Raw genomic sequence first — 17,351 nt, forward strand, 5'->3', positions numbered from 1 at the left:
TGTTGATTTAACACATCCTTACTATATTCATCACTCTGATCAGCCAGGATATTCACTTGTTCCAATCAAATTAAATGGAGCAAATTACCAATCCTGGAGTAAATCAGTTATGCATGCTCTTATTGCCAAGAAGAAAATTGGCTTCATTGATGGCACACTTGAGGAACCATCCCAAGATGCAAATTCAACCGAATTCGAACTCTGGAATCAGTGCAACAGTATGATAATATCTTGGTTAACTCATTCCGTTGAAGCAGATATCGCTAAAGGCATTATTCACGCCAAGACAGCTCATTAAGTGTGGGTTGATCTTCACGATCAATTCTCACAAAAGAATGCTCCAGCAATTTTTCAAATACAAAACTCGATAGCAACGATGTCACAAGTAACCATGGCACTGTCAACCTATTTCACCAAGCTCAAAGCACTCTAGGATGAACTAGAAGCGTACCGCACACCATTTACCTATAATCAATGTCAAATACATATTGATCAACGCGAAGAAGACAAGTTGATGCAATTGCTCATGGGGCTCAATCAGTCTTATAAAACGGTGAGATCTAACATATTGATGATGTCTCCGTTACCTAATGTGAGGCAAGCCTATTCATTACTTGTACAAGAAGAGATGCAGTGTCAGGTAACTTCCAAACCTATTGAGAATTTCTCGATTGCATCAGTAGTGCAGAAGAAAACAATATATTCAAAATTCGCCAAGGACAAATTGTGTGAACACTGCAATAAAAGTGGTCATACAATCAATGAGTGTTGAATTCTTAAGTTTCACTGTAAGTATTGTGATAGAAGGGGCCATACAAAAGATCGGTGTCGACAGAAAAATAATTCTGGAAGGACAAGACAAGTCAATCAACACAATAATCGTGGATATCGATCATCTGTAAATATGACCGATGTTTCACAGTTGAATACAAAAGAACAGTCACTTAATTCCATTCTAAATTTTTCTTCTGAGCAATTACGACAGATAGCACAAGTCTTATCTGCAATCAATCATCACCCTTCTGGTAATTCTGACAATCACATCAATGTTGCAGGTTTGTTTCCCATATCTACATTATCTATTAACTCTGCGAGTTCTAATTCATGGATTCTCGATAGTGGAGCTACGGATCATATAGTATCAAAATCTTCTGTTATGACTGAACCAAAGGCTGCCATCATGTCTACAATAAATTTGCCTAATGGAGAGACAGCACGTGTGTCACATACTGGCAATATTTCCCTTAGCCCTAACCTTAAATTAAACAACGTTTTATGTGTGCCTTCATTCAATTTAAACCTAATGTCGATCAGCAAACTTACCAATAACTTGAAATGTTATGTCACCTTCTATCCTAATTCTTGTTTTTATGTAGGACTTGGCTACGGGGAAGATGATTGGCTCGGGTAAACAATTTGGAGATCTCTATCATATTTCTTCATCTCCAATCAAATCTTCAGCTCATCAAGTATCTCAGTCATCTGATTTGTGGCATTTACGCCTAGGTCATCCTTCTTTTTCTCGTTTTAAATTTCTAGCTGATCAATTGCATCTTAATAATGCGAGTTATTCTCATAATTGTATTATTTGCCCGTTAGCAAAACAAACTAGGTTGTCTTTCTCAAGAAGTTCAATAACAACCCATTCTGCCTTTGATCTGATACATTGTGATGTTTGGGGACCACATAAAATTCCTACCCATTCTGGTTTGCGTTTTTTTCTCACTATTGTTGATGATTTTACTCGATGTACTTAGGTTTTTCTAATGCAACATAAGTCAGAAGTACATCATTTGTTAATGAACTTTGTTAAATTCGTTCAAACTCAATTTCATACTACTATCAAGATAGTTCGATCAGACAATGGGACTGAGTTCCTATCTTTGCAACCATTCTTTACTTTGGTATTGAATTTCAGTGCACTTGTGTCTATACTCCACAACAAAATAAAGTCGTAGAACGTAAGCATCGCCATATCCTAAATGTAGCTAGGTCTCTTCTTTTTCAGTCATAGGTTCCACTTAATTTTTGGGGAGAGTGCATTTTAACGGCTGTTTATCTTATAAATAGAACGTCATCACCATTGTTATCTAACAAGACACCCTTTGAAGCACTCTACAAACGACCACCTACATTTCATCATCTTAAAGTTTTTTGATGTAAATGTTATGCAACTATAGTACATCCTAAGCAAAAATTTGAACCTCGGGCAATTCCTTGTGTTTTCGTAGGATATCCTTGTGGTCATAAAGGTTACAAGTTGTATGACATGCAATCTCACAAATTCTTTATCAGCCGTGATGTTAAATTTTGTGAAGATGATTTTTCTTTTTCATCAGCTTCACAAACTTCGACATTAGCTCCTTCGACTCCTGTTGTACCACTTCATGATCCATCCTACTCAAACATCCATCCTCCACCTTCTATTCCTTCACCTCCTATCCCTTCACCTACTACTTCGTCGTCTCCTCCACCTTCTCCAGATTCGCCCACTAATTCCAATCCTATCCCACCTGATACATCAGCTCCACTTCGATGTTCTACTCGTACTAAGCAGCCGCCAGCTTGGCATAAGGATTATGAAATGTCTTCTGGAGCCAATCATTTTACCTCTAGCTCAAGTCCCGGCACTGACACCAGGTATCCCCTTCATCATTACCTTTCATTCTCTCGTTTTTCTCCTACTCAACGTGCTTTTCTAGCTCTTATTACATCTCAGACAGAACCTAAAACCTATGACGAGGCAGTTAGCGACCCGTTATGGCAGCAGGCTATGAATGATGAAATTGCAGCTTTGGAACGTAATCATACATAGTCTCTCGTTCCTCTACCACCTGGTCATAAAGCTATTGGTTGTCGTTGGGTGTACAAAATTAAATACAACTCTGATGGTTCTGTTGAACGTTATAAAGCTCGACTTGTAGCAAAGGGATACACTCATGTTGAAGGTATTGATTACACAGAAACATTTTCCCCTACAGCGAAACTTACTACACTTCGTTTCTTACTCACTGTTGCTGCTGCTCGAAAATAGTTCACCCATCAGTTGGATGTTCAAAATGCCTTTCTCCATGGTAATCTAGACGAGGAAGTTTATATGTCTTTACCACCAAGTCTTCGCCGACAGGGGGAGAATACAGTATGTTGGCTCCAAAAATCTCTTTATGGATTAAAACAGGCTTCTCGCAATTGGTTCTCCATATTTTCTACAACTATACAAAATGCAGGCTACACTCAGTCCAAAGTAGATTACTCTTTGTTTACTAAGAGTAAAGGTACTTCTTTCACTGCAGTTCTAATCTATGTTGATGATATTCTGTTGACAGGCAATGATCTCGAAGAAATTCAATATCTCAAGACTAGTTTACTCCAGAAATTTCTTATCAAAGATTTAGGAAATTTGAAATATTTTCTAGGCATTGAATTTTCTCGATCTAGAAAAGGAATTTTTATGTCTCAAAGAAAGTATGCTCTAGACATCCTTCAAGACACAGGTCTTACAGGAGCACGTCCAGACAAATTTCCTATGGAGCAAAATCTGAAACTTTCTTTAACTGAAGGAGAGAAGTTGAATGGTCCAAGTAAATACAGACGATTGATTGACATATTAATATATTTGACCGTCACTAGGCCTAACATAGCTTATTCAGTTCGTATGCTTAGCCAATTTATGCATGAACCAAGAAAACCACATTGGGAGGCAGCTCTTCGAGTTCTGAGGTACATCAAAGGCACTCATGGTCAAGGACTCCTACTGTCATCTGAAAACAATTTAAGATTACAAGCATATTGCGATTCTGACTAGGGTGGTTGCCGAACTTCCAGACGGTCTATTTTTGGGTTTTGCATTTTCCTCGGAAATTCAATTATTTCTTGGAAGTCTAAAAAGCAGACTAATGTGTCCAGATCATCAGCAGAAGCCGAGTATCGAGCTATGACAAATACTTGTTTAGAGTTAACTTGGTTAAGATACATTCTTCAAGACTTGGATGTTCCACTGTCCGAACCAGCATTATTATATTGTGATAATCAAGCAGCATTACATATAGCAGCCAATCCAGTTTTTCACGAACGTATGAAACACATTGAAATAGATTGTCATATAGTTCGAGAAAAGTTACAAGCTGGAATCATCAAACCGTGTTATGTTTCGACCAAAATGCAATTGGCAGATGTTTTTACTAAAGCTTTGGGAAGACAGCAATTTGACTTTTTGAAGAACAAGTTGGGTGTGATCGACATACACTCTCCAACTTGAGGGGGAGTATTAAGAGGATATTTTGGAGTAATAATTAGTTAGAATATATCTGAGATATTTAGGGAGTTGTTAGTATAGATTTGATTAACCGTATATTTTATTTATTTAAAAGATTTAGTTAGTTATATATATTTTTTCTATTTTTAGGTATTAGTTGATAGTTTGTATTCTGTTTAAACGGGTAAACCTGAATGAAGATCATACTTATCGATCCCAATTCTATTTCTATTTCTCATTCTTAATGGAAAAGGAAAATGAAGAAGGAAACGAGATGAAAACTAGAAAGTTGATGTCGCCGCCAATGGAAATCTTCGTCTGTTCTACTTGATATTGGTCGTCTGGTCCATTAGAAAAGGAAAATGAAGAACTGAACAATGAAATGAAATGGAAAAGGAAAATGTGAGACCATCAAACACGAACAAAAACACAAAGCAAACAAAACACTAAAATGGAAAGGATGAGATGTGAAATGATGTTCAGTCTAAGGCTATTCTACAGGTACACATACACCCTACACGTAGACACTGCGCAATGCGTGGTGTTGCAGACTGCAGATAGAGTCACAGAGGAGGAAAACTTGTGTTGGGGCGTTGGGCATGGGCAATGGGCAATGGCTGAATGAGGAGTGTTGGGCCTGGGCCACTCTTGCTATATATATATATAATCGATTTGGGTTGGATTGACACCGTCCTTTATCTACGGACCCAGTCCAAGATCGATCTTGGATTAGGACATCCCCAGATGAGAATCAGAGGAAGACATAAAACTGTTAGAAGAACTTGATTATGTCAAATACAGTTAAATAAAGATTTTTTCTTTTTAGATAGCTAGAGTATTTTTAGCTTTTTTTTTTTTTTAGGTTAACTACTCTGCAATGTTAGTTTCTATTTATCTGGTTATTTGTAAGCGGGTAAAAGTCAATTTCAGTATTCACTAATATCACCACTTGAAAACTCCCATTATTTATATTTATGGCTTAGTCGTTCTTCCATCAAATCTTTACAATTGTTATATGAGGTACCATTCGGCTTTATAGAGTAGCAATTTTTTAGTGATCAAATACAGAGAGTATGAGTGAAGACAAAACTTTAATGAAGATCCCTCACTTCGATGGTCACTATGATCACTGGAGTGAGCTGATGAAATTTTGCTCAGAGCAAAGGGTCAATGGAGTGTGGTAGAGATTGGTTTCTCAGAACCAGTGGAAGGAACAATGTTGAGGCACAAAAGGGCCACCTTGATGATTCTAGACTCAAAGATCACCAAGTAAACCATTACCTCTTCCAAAAAATTGATCGTATTGTCTTTGAACAATTCTTGGATCGTCGCACAACCAAGATTTTCTAGGACTCAATGAAGAGAAAGTTTGGTGGAAACCAAAAAGTGAAGAGTGAAGAAATCTCTTCTTAATGCATTAAGGAAAGAATTTGAGATCCTAGAGATGAAAAAGATGAAAGTATCACAAATTATTTTGTAAGAGTGATGATATTCTTCAACAAGATGAGAAGCAAGGGAGAAGATATGCCACACAAGAAAATTGTAGAAAATTTTTTGCATACCTTTAACGGAAAAATTTGCTTATGTTGTAGTATTTATTGAGGAATCCAAAGATAACATGTTCATCAATGAATTACAAAGTTCATTAGTGGTGCAGGAACAAAAATTTCGAAGATCCAGCATTAATAGAGAGGAGCAAGTTCTAAAAGTCGAAGGTCGAACGAAAATAAGTAACAGAAAAAGAGAAACTTATATGGGTAGAGGATGTGGAAGAGAAAGATCAACTTTGAACAAAACAACTGGCTTGGGTTTCTTAGATTCTTCCATAAGTAACAGGGGTAGAGGATGTAGAAGAGAAAGATCAACTTTGAACAAAACAACTGGCTTTGGGTTCTTAGATTCTTCAATAAGTAACGAGTGTCATGACTTAGGTCATCTTCAATATGAATGTTCATAGATGAATAAGGAATTGAATTATGCAGAGTTGGAAGAAGATGATGAAATGCTGCTATTGGCTCATATGGAAAGACATGAAGCAAAATGAAGTGATGTTGGGGTTCTTAGATTCTAGTTGCTCAAACCATATGTGTGCAAATGAATGTATGTTTACAAGCTTAGACAATATCTTTTCCCACACTGTCAAACTTGGAAATAATACAAGTATGAAAGTTACTGGAAAAGGTGTAGTGAAATTAACTTTGTATTGGGTTTGTTACACTATTAGTAATGTGTTTTGGGTACCTAAACTACAAAATAATCTCTTGAGCTTTGGACAACTACAAGAAAAAGGAGTAGCAAGAAAAAGGAGTAGCACTGCTATTCAAAGATGGTGTATGTACCATTTATCATCCTCAAAAAGAAAAAATGACAAAATCAATTATGAGTGCAAATTGGTTGTTCATTTTGCTTGCTGAACCATCTGCCACAACAAAGAAGATGCCTCCAAGTTTAAAATATGGATCAGTCAACACTTTGGCACCATCGTTATGGTTATCTCGGCTAAAAGGCTTGTGCTCCTTAAAATACTAAAACATGGTGAAATGCCTGCCCCAAATTGTAGCTCCAAACACCACCTATGAGGCATGTATGAAAGACAAGCAACATCTGACTCCATTTCTAAAAATGGGTAAATGGAGAGCAATTGAAAAATTGGGTCTTGTTCATGCATATCTATGCGGTCCAATCTCACCCGCCAGAAAAAGTATTTGTTGTGCTTTATAGATGATTTTTCAAGGAAGGCATTGAGTCATTTTCTTGTAGAAAAAATAAAAACATTTTATCATTTCAAATGTTTCAAAACAATGGTGGAAAAGAAAATTGGAATGCCTATAAAATGTTCAAGAACAGAGGAGAATTCAACTCTGCAAAATTCAACGATTTTTACAAACAACATGGAATGAAAAGACAATTGACCATAGCCTATACCCCACAACAAAATGGAGAGGCCGAATGCAAAAATCGCATCGTGATGAACTTAGTAAGAGCTATGTTGACCGAGAAGAGAGTGCCTAAAATTTATTGGCCTGAAGTAGTAAGGTGGAAGATTCACATTTTGAATCGATCACCCACTCTTGTAGTAAAAGACATCACACCAAAAGAGGCTTGGACTGAAGAGATACCATTAGTAGATTATTTGAGAGTGTTTGGATGTGTGGGACATGTTCATATTTCAGATGCCAAGAGAAGCAAATTTGAAGATAAAAGTGTAATATGTGTTTTATTTGGAGTCAACAGAGAATCCAAATGTTATAGAATGTTTCATCAAGCTACAAATAAAATTATAATAAGTCGTAACGTAGGTTTTGAGGAATATCGTGAATGGGATAAAAAAAGTTTGAAGGTGAAACAAAATTGGATTGGGGTAAAAATATTGAAATTGATGAGAACACAACCAAAGAAGGAGAAATCACAGAGGAAACAACTGAAACGGTTACGGAAACAATTGAACCAGTTGCTGAAAACAATTTTCCAGTACCTGTTTCATCAAATTTGACAATAAGGAGGAGAAAAATCGACATCCATCTGTATAGTTAGCAAAATATAATTCTGGTGAAAGCTTATGTGAAGAGGAAGAAAAAAAATATGGCATTCTTGATGATTTCAGATCCTCTGAATTTTGAGGAAGCTGTCAAATTCCCAAAATGGAGATTGGCTATGGATGAAGAAATCAAATCCATTGAAAACATGGAACTTGGTGGTTCTATCAACTAGTGCAAAGAAAATAGAAGTAGAATGGATTTATAAAACCAAGCTAAATGAGTCTGGAGAAGTTCATAAATACAAAGCAAAATTGGTGGTAAAAGACTACACACAAGAGCATGAAATTGATTATACGAAATTGTATGCACCTGTGGCCATAATGGATACGGTGAGAATGATCATTGCTTTTGCAGCCTAAAAAGGTTAGAAACTTTATTAGTTAGATGTCAAATCAGCTTTTCTATATGGCTAGTTAAAATAAGATATTTTTGTTGAACAACCAAAAGGCTATGAGAAGGTGTTCAAACTCCAAAAGTCTCTTCAAGGATTAAAACAAGAACCTAAAACTTGGTTTAGTCGAATAGAATCCTACTCCATCAAGGAAGAATTCAAAAGTAGTTCCAGTGAGTAACACTCTTCATCAAGAGGAAGGGAGGTAAAATTCTAAGCATTTATGTTGATGATCTTTTATTTACTGGAGATGATGAAAAGTTATTTGACAAGATTAAAAGTAACATGAAGAAAAAGTTTGATATGATTGACTTAGGTTGGGTGAAATTTTTCCTTGGAATAGAGGTAATAGGTTGGATGAAATTTTTCCTTGGAATAGAGGTAATAGGTTGGATGAAATTTTTCCTTGGAATAGAGGTAATACACGGATTAAATGGTATTTTTAGATGTCAAAGAAAGTATGCGACTGAAGTTTTAAATTGATTTGATATAGAAAATTACAATTCTGTTTGTAATCCTATTATTCGAGGACATAAAACTTACAAAGATGAGAATGATACAAAAGTAGATATAACTTTGTATAAACAAATAGTGAGAAGTCTGATGTATCTCACAGCTACTCGTTCTAATCTCCTGTTTGTTGTAAGTTTGATTAGTCGTCTTATGGCATGTCCAACACAACAACATTTTGCAATAGCTAAAAAGGTTTTAAGGTACTAGAAAGGTATTGAGATTATGCTGTATTTTATAGAAACGGAAGAGTTAGTGATTTAATTGAATTTACTGATAGTGACTATGTCGGAGACATGGAGGATTGCAAGAGTACTTCAAGCTATGTGTTTATGATGAGTGGAGGAGCAGTAGCTTGGTCTTCTCGTAAGCAGCCTATAGTAACCATATCAACCAGAGAAGCTAAGTTTGTTGCTGCTAGTGTCTGTGAATTTCAAGCTGTTTGGATGAGGAGGATACTCAAAGAGATTAATCACTCTCATAGAGAAGGAACAAAGCTAATGTGTGATAATACTTCAAATATTAAGCTATCCAAAAATCCATTTCTACATGAACGTTCCAAACACATAAGAGTAAGATTTCACTTTCTTAGAGATCTTACAAAAGGAGGAACCGTTAATTTATTATTTTGTGGTACCCAAAATCAACTTGCTGATTTATTGACAAAGCCTCTCAAATTATATGCATTCAGAAGTTGCGTGAAGAACTTGGTGTGCAAAGTTTTTCTAACTTGAACTAATTCTTGACAAAAAAAAATAATAAGTTCAAGGGAGGAATTGTTAGAGTTGATTATTCAAATACGGTTAAATAAAGATTGTTTCTTTTGGGATAGTTAGAGTATTTTTAGCTATTTATTTTATCTACTCTGCAATATTTATGGTTAGTTTCTATTTCCCTAGTTATTTGTAAGGCAAAGCCAAGTTCAGTATTCAATAATATCATCACTTGAAACTCCAATGGTTTATGTTTATGGCTTAGTCATTATTCTATAAAAACGTTACAGAAATAGCCTTTAGAAGCCGCTATGGACATTATGAGTTCATAGTTATGTCTTTTAGTTTAACTAATGCTCCTACAATGTTTATGAAATTGATGAATAAAGTGTTTAAGGAATTCCTAGACACCTTCATGATTGTGTTCATTGATGACATCCTGGTGTATTCTAAGTCTGAGGTGGAGCTGAGGAACACCTATGGAAAGTTTGAACCCTACATAGAACTCACTAGTTGTATGTCAAATTAATGAAGTTCGAGTTCTAGCTGCAGGAGGTGGCCATCCTTGGCCACGTGGTGTCCAATCAGGGAATAACTGTGGACCCTACTAAGATCGAAGCAGTTTTGAAATGGTCTAGACCAATCACTATCGAAGTAAGAAGTTTTCTGGGTCAAGCAGGCTATTATAGAAGGTTTATACAAGATTTCTCTAAGATCTCAACTGCTTTGACACAGTTAACCAAGAAGGAGAGACCTTTTGTCCGAACACCAGAGGGTGAATAGAGTTTTCTAGAACTAAGAAAGAGGTTGGTTACTGCCCTTGTACTTATAGTACCTGATAGATCAGGTGGACTTACATTTTACAGCGACACCTCAAGAAAAGGGCTAGGCTGTGTACTCATGCAAAAGGGCAAGGTGATAGCCTACGCCTCTAGACAGTTGAAAGAGTATGAGCACAACTACCCCACCCACAATCTGAAGCTAGCAGACGTGGTGTTCGCATTGAAAACCTAGCATCACTACCTGTGTTTTTTTTCTCTTTTTGTTTTACAGTAGATTGCTGCCAATTGTTCCTTTTTTTTGTTTGACAGCAAATTGCTGTCAATTTTTCCTTTTTCATGTTTGACAACAAATTGCTGTCATCTTTTGTATTGGTGCTTTGACTTGAGGTTTCGTGAGAAAGTGCACAAAAATTATATCAAATTCATGCAAATGAAGGAGAACACGGTACTCTATGGCAGCATTCACCGAAAGTGAATAACTTTGTCACTAATCACAACCTAGTATGTACCAAGTGAAATTAGCCTCCGTACTACGTTGAAATTAGCCTTTTTAACCATATCAGAATCCTCCTAATTCATCTACAAAAATTGGCTACTTCTTTGGGGCACGTGATTCATTCATGATAAAAAGTAAAATAAAATCTTTAAAAAAAAAAAAAAACTATCATTCTAAAATATGTGAAGATAACTATTTAAAAACGACTATAAGTGCATAAATAAAAAGAGAAGAAAAACTAACTTGGCTTCCCCAGAGTTTATTACCTGTTATCATTCCTTGTCAGCTCCTTTTGCCACAAAATGTTTTATTTTTCAGCTTTTTAAGCTCAAAGAGGCAATGCCTCTTTTTACTTCTCCACCTAAATACGACTTGAGTCTCTGTCCATTCACTGTGAAAGGTCTCCTTTCATCTCCATGTTTTATCGTTATTGCCCCATAGGGAGTGACTTCTTCAACTATAAACGGATCGGACCATCTTGATTTTAATTTTCCAAAGAATAATTTCAGCCTTGAGTTGAATAGCAACACTCTTTGTCCTTTGTAGAATTCTTTGGGCCTAATTCTTATGTCATGCCACATTTTTGTTTTTTCTTTGTACATCTTAACATTTTCGTAGGCAACTCATTTAGTTGCATTCACAAGTCTCCATCTTTTGCATAGTCAAAATTTAACTTCTTTAATGCCCAAAATGCTTTATGCTCCAATTCTAGGGGTAGATGGAATGCCTTCCCAAAAACTAGCTTGGAAGGAGACATTCCTAAAGGGGTTTTGAAGGCTGTTCGGTATGCCCATAATGCATCATCAAGTTTCACCGACCAATCTTTCCTGTTGGGTTGTACCACTTTTTCCAAAATACTTTTAATTTCTATGTTGGAGACCTCTGCTTGTCCATTAGTTTGTGGATGATAAGGTGTCGACACTCTATGTTTTACATTGTATCTCTCTAAAAGACTATTCATCATTCTGTTCATAAAGTGCATTCCCTCATCGCTAATTAATGCTCTTGGTACACCAAACCTAGTGAATATGTTTCTTTATAAAAACTTGAGTACGGTCTTCCCATCATTGGATGGAAAAGCTATTGCTTCCACCCACTTCAATACATAGTTGACAGCCACTAAAATATATAAATTCCCATAAGATGGCAGAAATGATCTCATAAAGTCAATGCCCCAAACATCAAAAAGTTCCACTTTTAAAATTGAATTCAGGGGTAGCTCATTTTTTTTTACTGATATTTCCCGTCCTTTGACATTGATCACAACCCTTGCAAAATTCTTTTGCATCTTTAAAAATTATTGGCAATAGAAACTCGATTGAAATACCTTGGCTACTGTCTTTTGCCCTCCAAAATGGCCTCCATATGGGGATGCATGACATTATTCAAGAATTGTTGGTATTTCATTGTCTGGAATGCATCTTCTCATTATGTCGTCTCCACATTGTTTAAAAAGAAAAGGTTCATCCCAAATGTAACTTTTGGATTCGTGGAAAAACCTCTTCCTTTGTTAATAATTTTTCTCTTCGGGTATGATGGTACAAGCCAAAAAATTTGCTATGTCTGCATACCATGGAGTTGTTGCCATTCTGCTACTGCTGTTTATGCCAAGCAGCTATTCATCCGGAAATGCATCATCAATTTATTTGCTATTGACCTTTTCTTCCATGTTCTCCATTCTAGATAAGTGATCCGCTACGCGGTTATTAGCTCCTTTCATGTCCACGATTTCTATCTCAAACTCTTGTAATAGTAGAATCCATCTAATTAATCTTGGCTTGACATTCAGTTTCATCATTAGGTGCTTGATTGCTTCGTGGTTAGTGTGCACTTTCACCTTCGCTCCAAATATATAAGCTCTAAATTTTTCAACAGCGAATACTACCGCCAACAATTCTTTTTCAGTGGTTGTATAATTCACTTGAGCCTCATTCAACGTTTTGCTTGCATAATAGATAGGATGAAGTACCTTCCCCTTTTTCTATCCTAACATTGCCTCCACAGCATGGCCACTAGTATCACACATCAACTCAAATGGTGAATCCCAATCGGGTGTTGACATTATAGGAGCTGTGGTCAGCACTGTCTTTAATGCTTGGAAGGCAGTCATGCATTGTTTGTCAAAAACAAATTTTCTATTTGTCTCCAACAAACTACACAACGGTTTTGAAATCTTGGAGAAATCTTTAATAAACCTCCTATAAAACTCTGTATGGCCCAAAAAGCTTCTTATACCTTTAACTGACGTAGGTGGATTCAATCTTTCGATAGCTTCTATCTTGGCTATATCAACTTCTATTCCTCATCTTGAGATCTTGTGGCCTAGCATTATTCCCTCATTGACCATGACATTTTTCCCAATTCAGTACAAGATTATTCTCTTCACATCTTTGTAGAACCTTCCCCAAATTGCACAAACAAGTCTCAAAGATTCTCCATAAACCGAAAAGTCATCCATGAATATCTCCATAAATATTTCTACCATATCTGAAAAATGGCCATCATGCAACGTTGAAATGTTGCTAGAGCATTACATAGTCCAAAGGGCATTTGTCTAAAGACAAAAATTCCATATGGGCATGTAAATGTGGTTTTCTCTTGATCTTCTGGACCGATTGTAATTTGATTGTATCCCAAATAACTATCCAAGAAGCAATAATGTGACTTTCCAGCAAGCCAATCAAGCATTTGATCAATGAATGGTAAGGAAAAATGATCCTTACGTGTCGCTTTGTTTAGCCTTCTATAATCCATGCAAATTCTCATCCATTCACTATTCTAGTGGGGATCAACTCATTGTTCTCATTTTCCATTACTGTTATCCCTCCTTTCTTTGGAACGTATTGAATAGGACTAACCCAGCTGCTGTTTGCAATTGGATGAATTATTCCATAATCCATGCAAATTCTCCATCCATTCACTATTCAAGTGGGGATCAACTCATTGTTCTCATTTGCCATTACTGTTATCCCTCCTTTCTTTGGAACACATTGAATAGGACTGACCCAGCTGCTGTTTACAATTGGATGAATTATTCTAGTATTTAGCCATTTGAGAATCTCCTTTCTAACGACCTCCTTCATCATGGGATTTAATCGTCTTTGTTGCTCAATGGATTTAAATTTTCCTTCCTCCAATTGTATCTTGTGCATGCATAGTGAAGGACTTATTCCTTTTATATCCGCCAATGTCCAAGCTATCACCCCCTTATGCTTCTTCAATATTTCTAGGAGCATATCTTCTTGAGTCGAAGATAGTGTCGCTGAGATGATGATGAGTAGTGTCTTCTTGTCACCTAAATAAGCATATTTAAGGTTAGGACGTAGTGGTTTTAAGTCCAGCTGTGACGCTTCCTCAATAGAAGGTTTCATCGGTGAACTCTTTCTTCCCTCACATTCTAGTGACTCAAAAGTTCTGCTGAATTCACCTAAAATTGCTAACTGTTATATTCTGTCATTCCATCTACTATCTTCTTCCTGCTCACTTTCCCCATCATCCCATTCCTCGGTCGCTGGTTGTTTTGTCAATTCATATACTACTGAGCATTTTTCTGTCACTGCTGGATATTTCATGCTATTGTTGATATTAAATTCAACTTTTTGATCACCCATTCTTAATGTGATGGTTTCTTTGTAGACATCTACTAATGTTCTTCCGGTCTTTAAAAATGGCCTCCCCAAAATAATTGGTACATCATGATCGACTTCATAATCTAAAATGATAAAATCTGCAGGAAATATGAATTTATCAACTTGAATTAAGATGTCCTCAATCTTTCCTTCGGGATAAGTGATGGACCTGTCAGCTAGTTATAAGGTGACTATAGTCGGTCTAGCCTCTCCGATCCCCAACTTCTTGTAAATGGATAGAGGCATTAAGTTGATGCTTGCTCCCAAGTCACATAATGCTCTTCCTAGCTCCTTTCCTCCAATTGATACGGGAATAGTGAACGACCCTGGGTCTTTCTCCTTTAGTGAGAGATCTTGTTCTTCAATATTGCACTACACTCTTCATTTAGTGACACCACCTTAAATTCTTCAAATTTTCTTCTATTAGTGAGTACATCCTTCATGAATTTCACATAATTTGGCATTTGCTTCAAAACTTCCACCAGTGATATGTTTATATGAATTTCCTCCAGAATATTCATAAACTTCTCAAAATGGGCTTCCTTCATTTTTTTTTTCTTTGTGTAAAAGGAGGTGCTGGTATTATGTTCTGCTCTCTTGTCCACTGCTGGCTGTTGTTTGCATTTTAGGCTGCTCCTCGCATAATCCTTGTTGTGTTCTTTCTGTACAGCAGCTTTCTCATTTCTCTTATGTGTATCAGCAGCTTCTTGGGAATGACTATTACCTTGTTCTGCACTTTTTTCTCTCCTGCTAGGTGTTTTTTTTCCACTTCTCAACTCTATTTCTTGACATTGCTCTTTGCCTTCTCTTTTTGGTGTTTCGGTGTCGGCTGGGAGCTTCCCAAAAGGCCTATTTCATAACTCAGTTGTTAACTGACTTACTAGAACTTCTAAATTTCGCAATGAGGTTTGTTGACTTTGTATCACAGCATCATTTTTAGCCATATATTTCTTTATTAGGCTCTCAATAGATATTCCCGATGTGTATTGAGCTTGGCTAGTTCCTTTCCCTTGGGTGTTGACTTGTTGAGAACTATAAGCCAATTGATTTTGTAATCCAAAACCCGGAGGGTAATTTTCTTTAGGTAGCATTTGTTGGTTGTATGAGTCTTGTCCCTTCCATGAGAAGTTTAGATGATTTCTCCACCCCAGATTATAAGTATTTGAGAAGAGATTATTTTTTGAGTTGCCTTGACTAGCTTGATTCCCCACATAAAAATTTGAGGCCGGATTGCTTGGACATTGATCAAAAGTGTGTTCCTCTCCACAATATACACAAGATTCGGCTGTTGTCTGGTTAATTACAGCAGCTGTATGGACTGATGCTTTGACCATGGAGTCTTGTCCCAACGCTAGATTTTGTAAAATCTTATTCACCGAAGCTAGTTGAGCGTTGATAGAAGACAAAGCATCAACTTCAAGTACTCCTCAGGTTTTCTTTCCTGGGTTGCTTCTCACATCGGCCCATTGACAATTGTTAGATGCTATTCTCTCTAAAATCTCATATGCTTGATTGTATGTCTTTGACAAAATTGCTTCATTGGCGGAAGCATCAACTACTTGTTTAATAACAATATTTGATCCATTGTAGAAAGTCTCCATTTGTATACAATGAGGTAGTCCATGGTGAGGGCACTTTCTAAGCATCTCCTTAAATCTCTCCCAAGCTTCACTTAGTGTCTCGTCTTCAAACTATTGTAAAGCAACAATCTCATTTCTGAACCATGCGTTTCTAGTGGGTGGAAAATACTTGATAAAAAATTTATCTGCTAGACTATTCCAAGAATCAATTGTTCCTGGTGCTAAGGTATCCAACTATGATTTAGTACCATCCCTCAATGAATAAGGGAATAAGCTTAGTCTAATCACGTCTTTATCCACTCCTTGGAATCGAAATGAGTCACTAACTCCCAAAAATGACTTTTGGTGTAGGTGAGGATCTTTCGACGGTAGTCCATGAAATTGCCCAATGGTTTGCAACATTTGAAACATCACAGGCTTTAGCTCAAACGTGGTTGCTTGCATTTCGGGTCTAATAATGCACGGATTTAGCTATTCCACAGTGGTGTGCATATGCTCGAATCGTTCTTTCTCTGTCATATGCTAAATGAATGGCATTGGTAGTAATTCTCTCTTGATTAGCCATCATCGCCTGATTTTCAAACTCCCGATTCAACTAGGCTCCAAGTTTTATTTGTTATATATTCTGTTCTGTCATTTTCCTTTCTCCTTCAACCTTCGTCTAAATGTTCTCTCTATTTCAGGATTCAAAATAAATTCCAAACCCGTAGGTGGGTTCATACATAGAATTCTGCAGCAGTAAACTCAATTCTTCAGCAGTAAATACAGCAGTAGAAAATTCAGCTTACTATGGCTTCTTGTTGGCTCCAACTTACGAAATTCTACAACAAGTAAAATAACCAAATGAAGGTCCATAGCAACGGCGCCAAAAACTTGATCGCTTGTGGATGTATATAATAAACTGATGTAAAATTCACAAGAAAAAGTTGAAGTATACACTATCACAAGTACCAAGTAATAAGTAAATTATCGATTCCACGGAGAACCTATCTTTTTGTTAATATTATCGCTGGAAATTAAGTGAGTTGGTAACATTCAAATGGGTGGTGGTGATTTTAACTAATTAAGCAAAACTAATACAGAGTGCCACTGCTGACGAATAACAAAAAATGATGAGAAAATCAACTATAATGAGGAAGGCTCGACACGGAGAGATTAAATGGATAAGTTGTTGAATTTTGTGGTAGATTTTAGTTTCTTTCAATAGATTCCCAAGCCCACTTTCGATGGTCATGCATTGTGATTATTTCCATAATCGTTTGTAATTTCTATTAACAAGGCTTCAGGAGAAGAATTATTCCAACCCTTCTATTACCCTTTCGAGTCTCTTGCAATAGAACTAAAGTATTAAAGAAGATTTCATTGTTCTCTCTTCTCTAGAATAAGAGAACAACTATGTACGTAAAGTAGCTAATTAAACACACATGTAAATCACTAACAACAACTCTTTAATAAA

At 36.5% G+C, this 17,351-nt stretch overlaps 1 long non-coding RNA gene and 1 other non-coding gene across 2 annotated transcripts; both read left to right on the forward strand.

The window, feature by feature from the left end:
- Window positions 1-900: 900 nt before the first annotated feature.
- LOC111444984 lies at window positions 901-11,574 on the forward strand. Its single transcript, XR_002710774.1, has 3 exons — window positions 901-1,094; window positions 6,302-6,305; window positions 11,565-11,574. It is a non-coding gene; the product is annotated as an uncharacterized LOC111444984 (long non-coding RNA).
- Window positions 11,575-15,932: 4,358 nt separating this feature from the next.
- LOC111445686 lies at window positions 15,933-16,038 on the forward strand. The gene has a single exon (XR_002710903.1). It is a non-coding gene; the product is annotated as a Plant small nucleolar RNA R71 (small nucleolar RNA).
- Window positions 16,039-17,351: the final 1,313 nt, after the last annotated feature.

This window comes from Cucurbita moschata, unplaced genomic scaffold (assembly GCF_002738365.1).
Source record: "Cucurbita moschata cultivar Rifu unplaced genomic scaffold, Cmos_1.0 Cmo_Scf00007, whole genome shotgun sequence".
In the NCBI taxonomy this organism is placed as follows: Eukaryota; Viridiplantae; Streptophyta; class Magnoliopsida; order Cucurbitales; family Cucurbitaceae; genus Cucurbita; species Cucurbita moschata.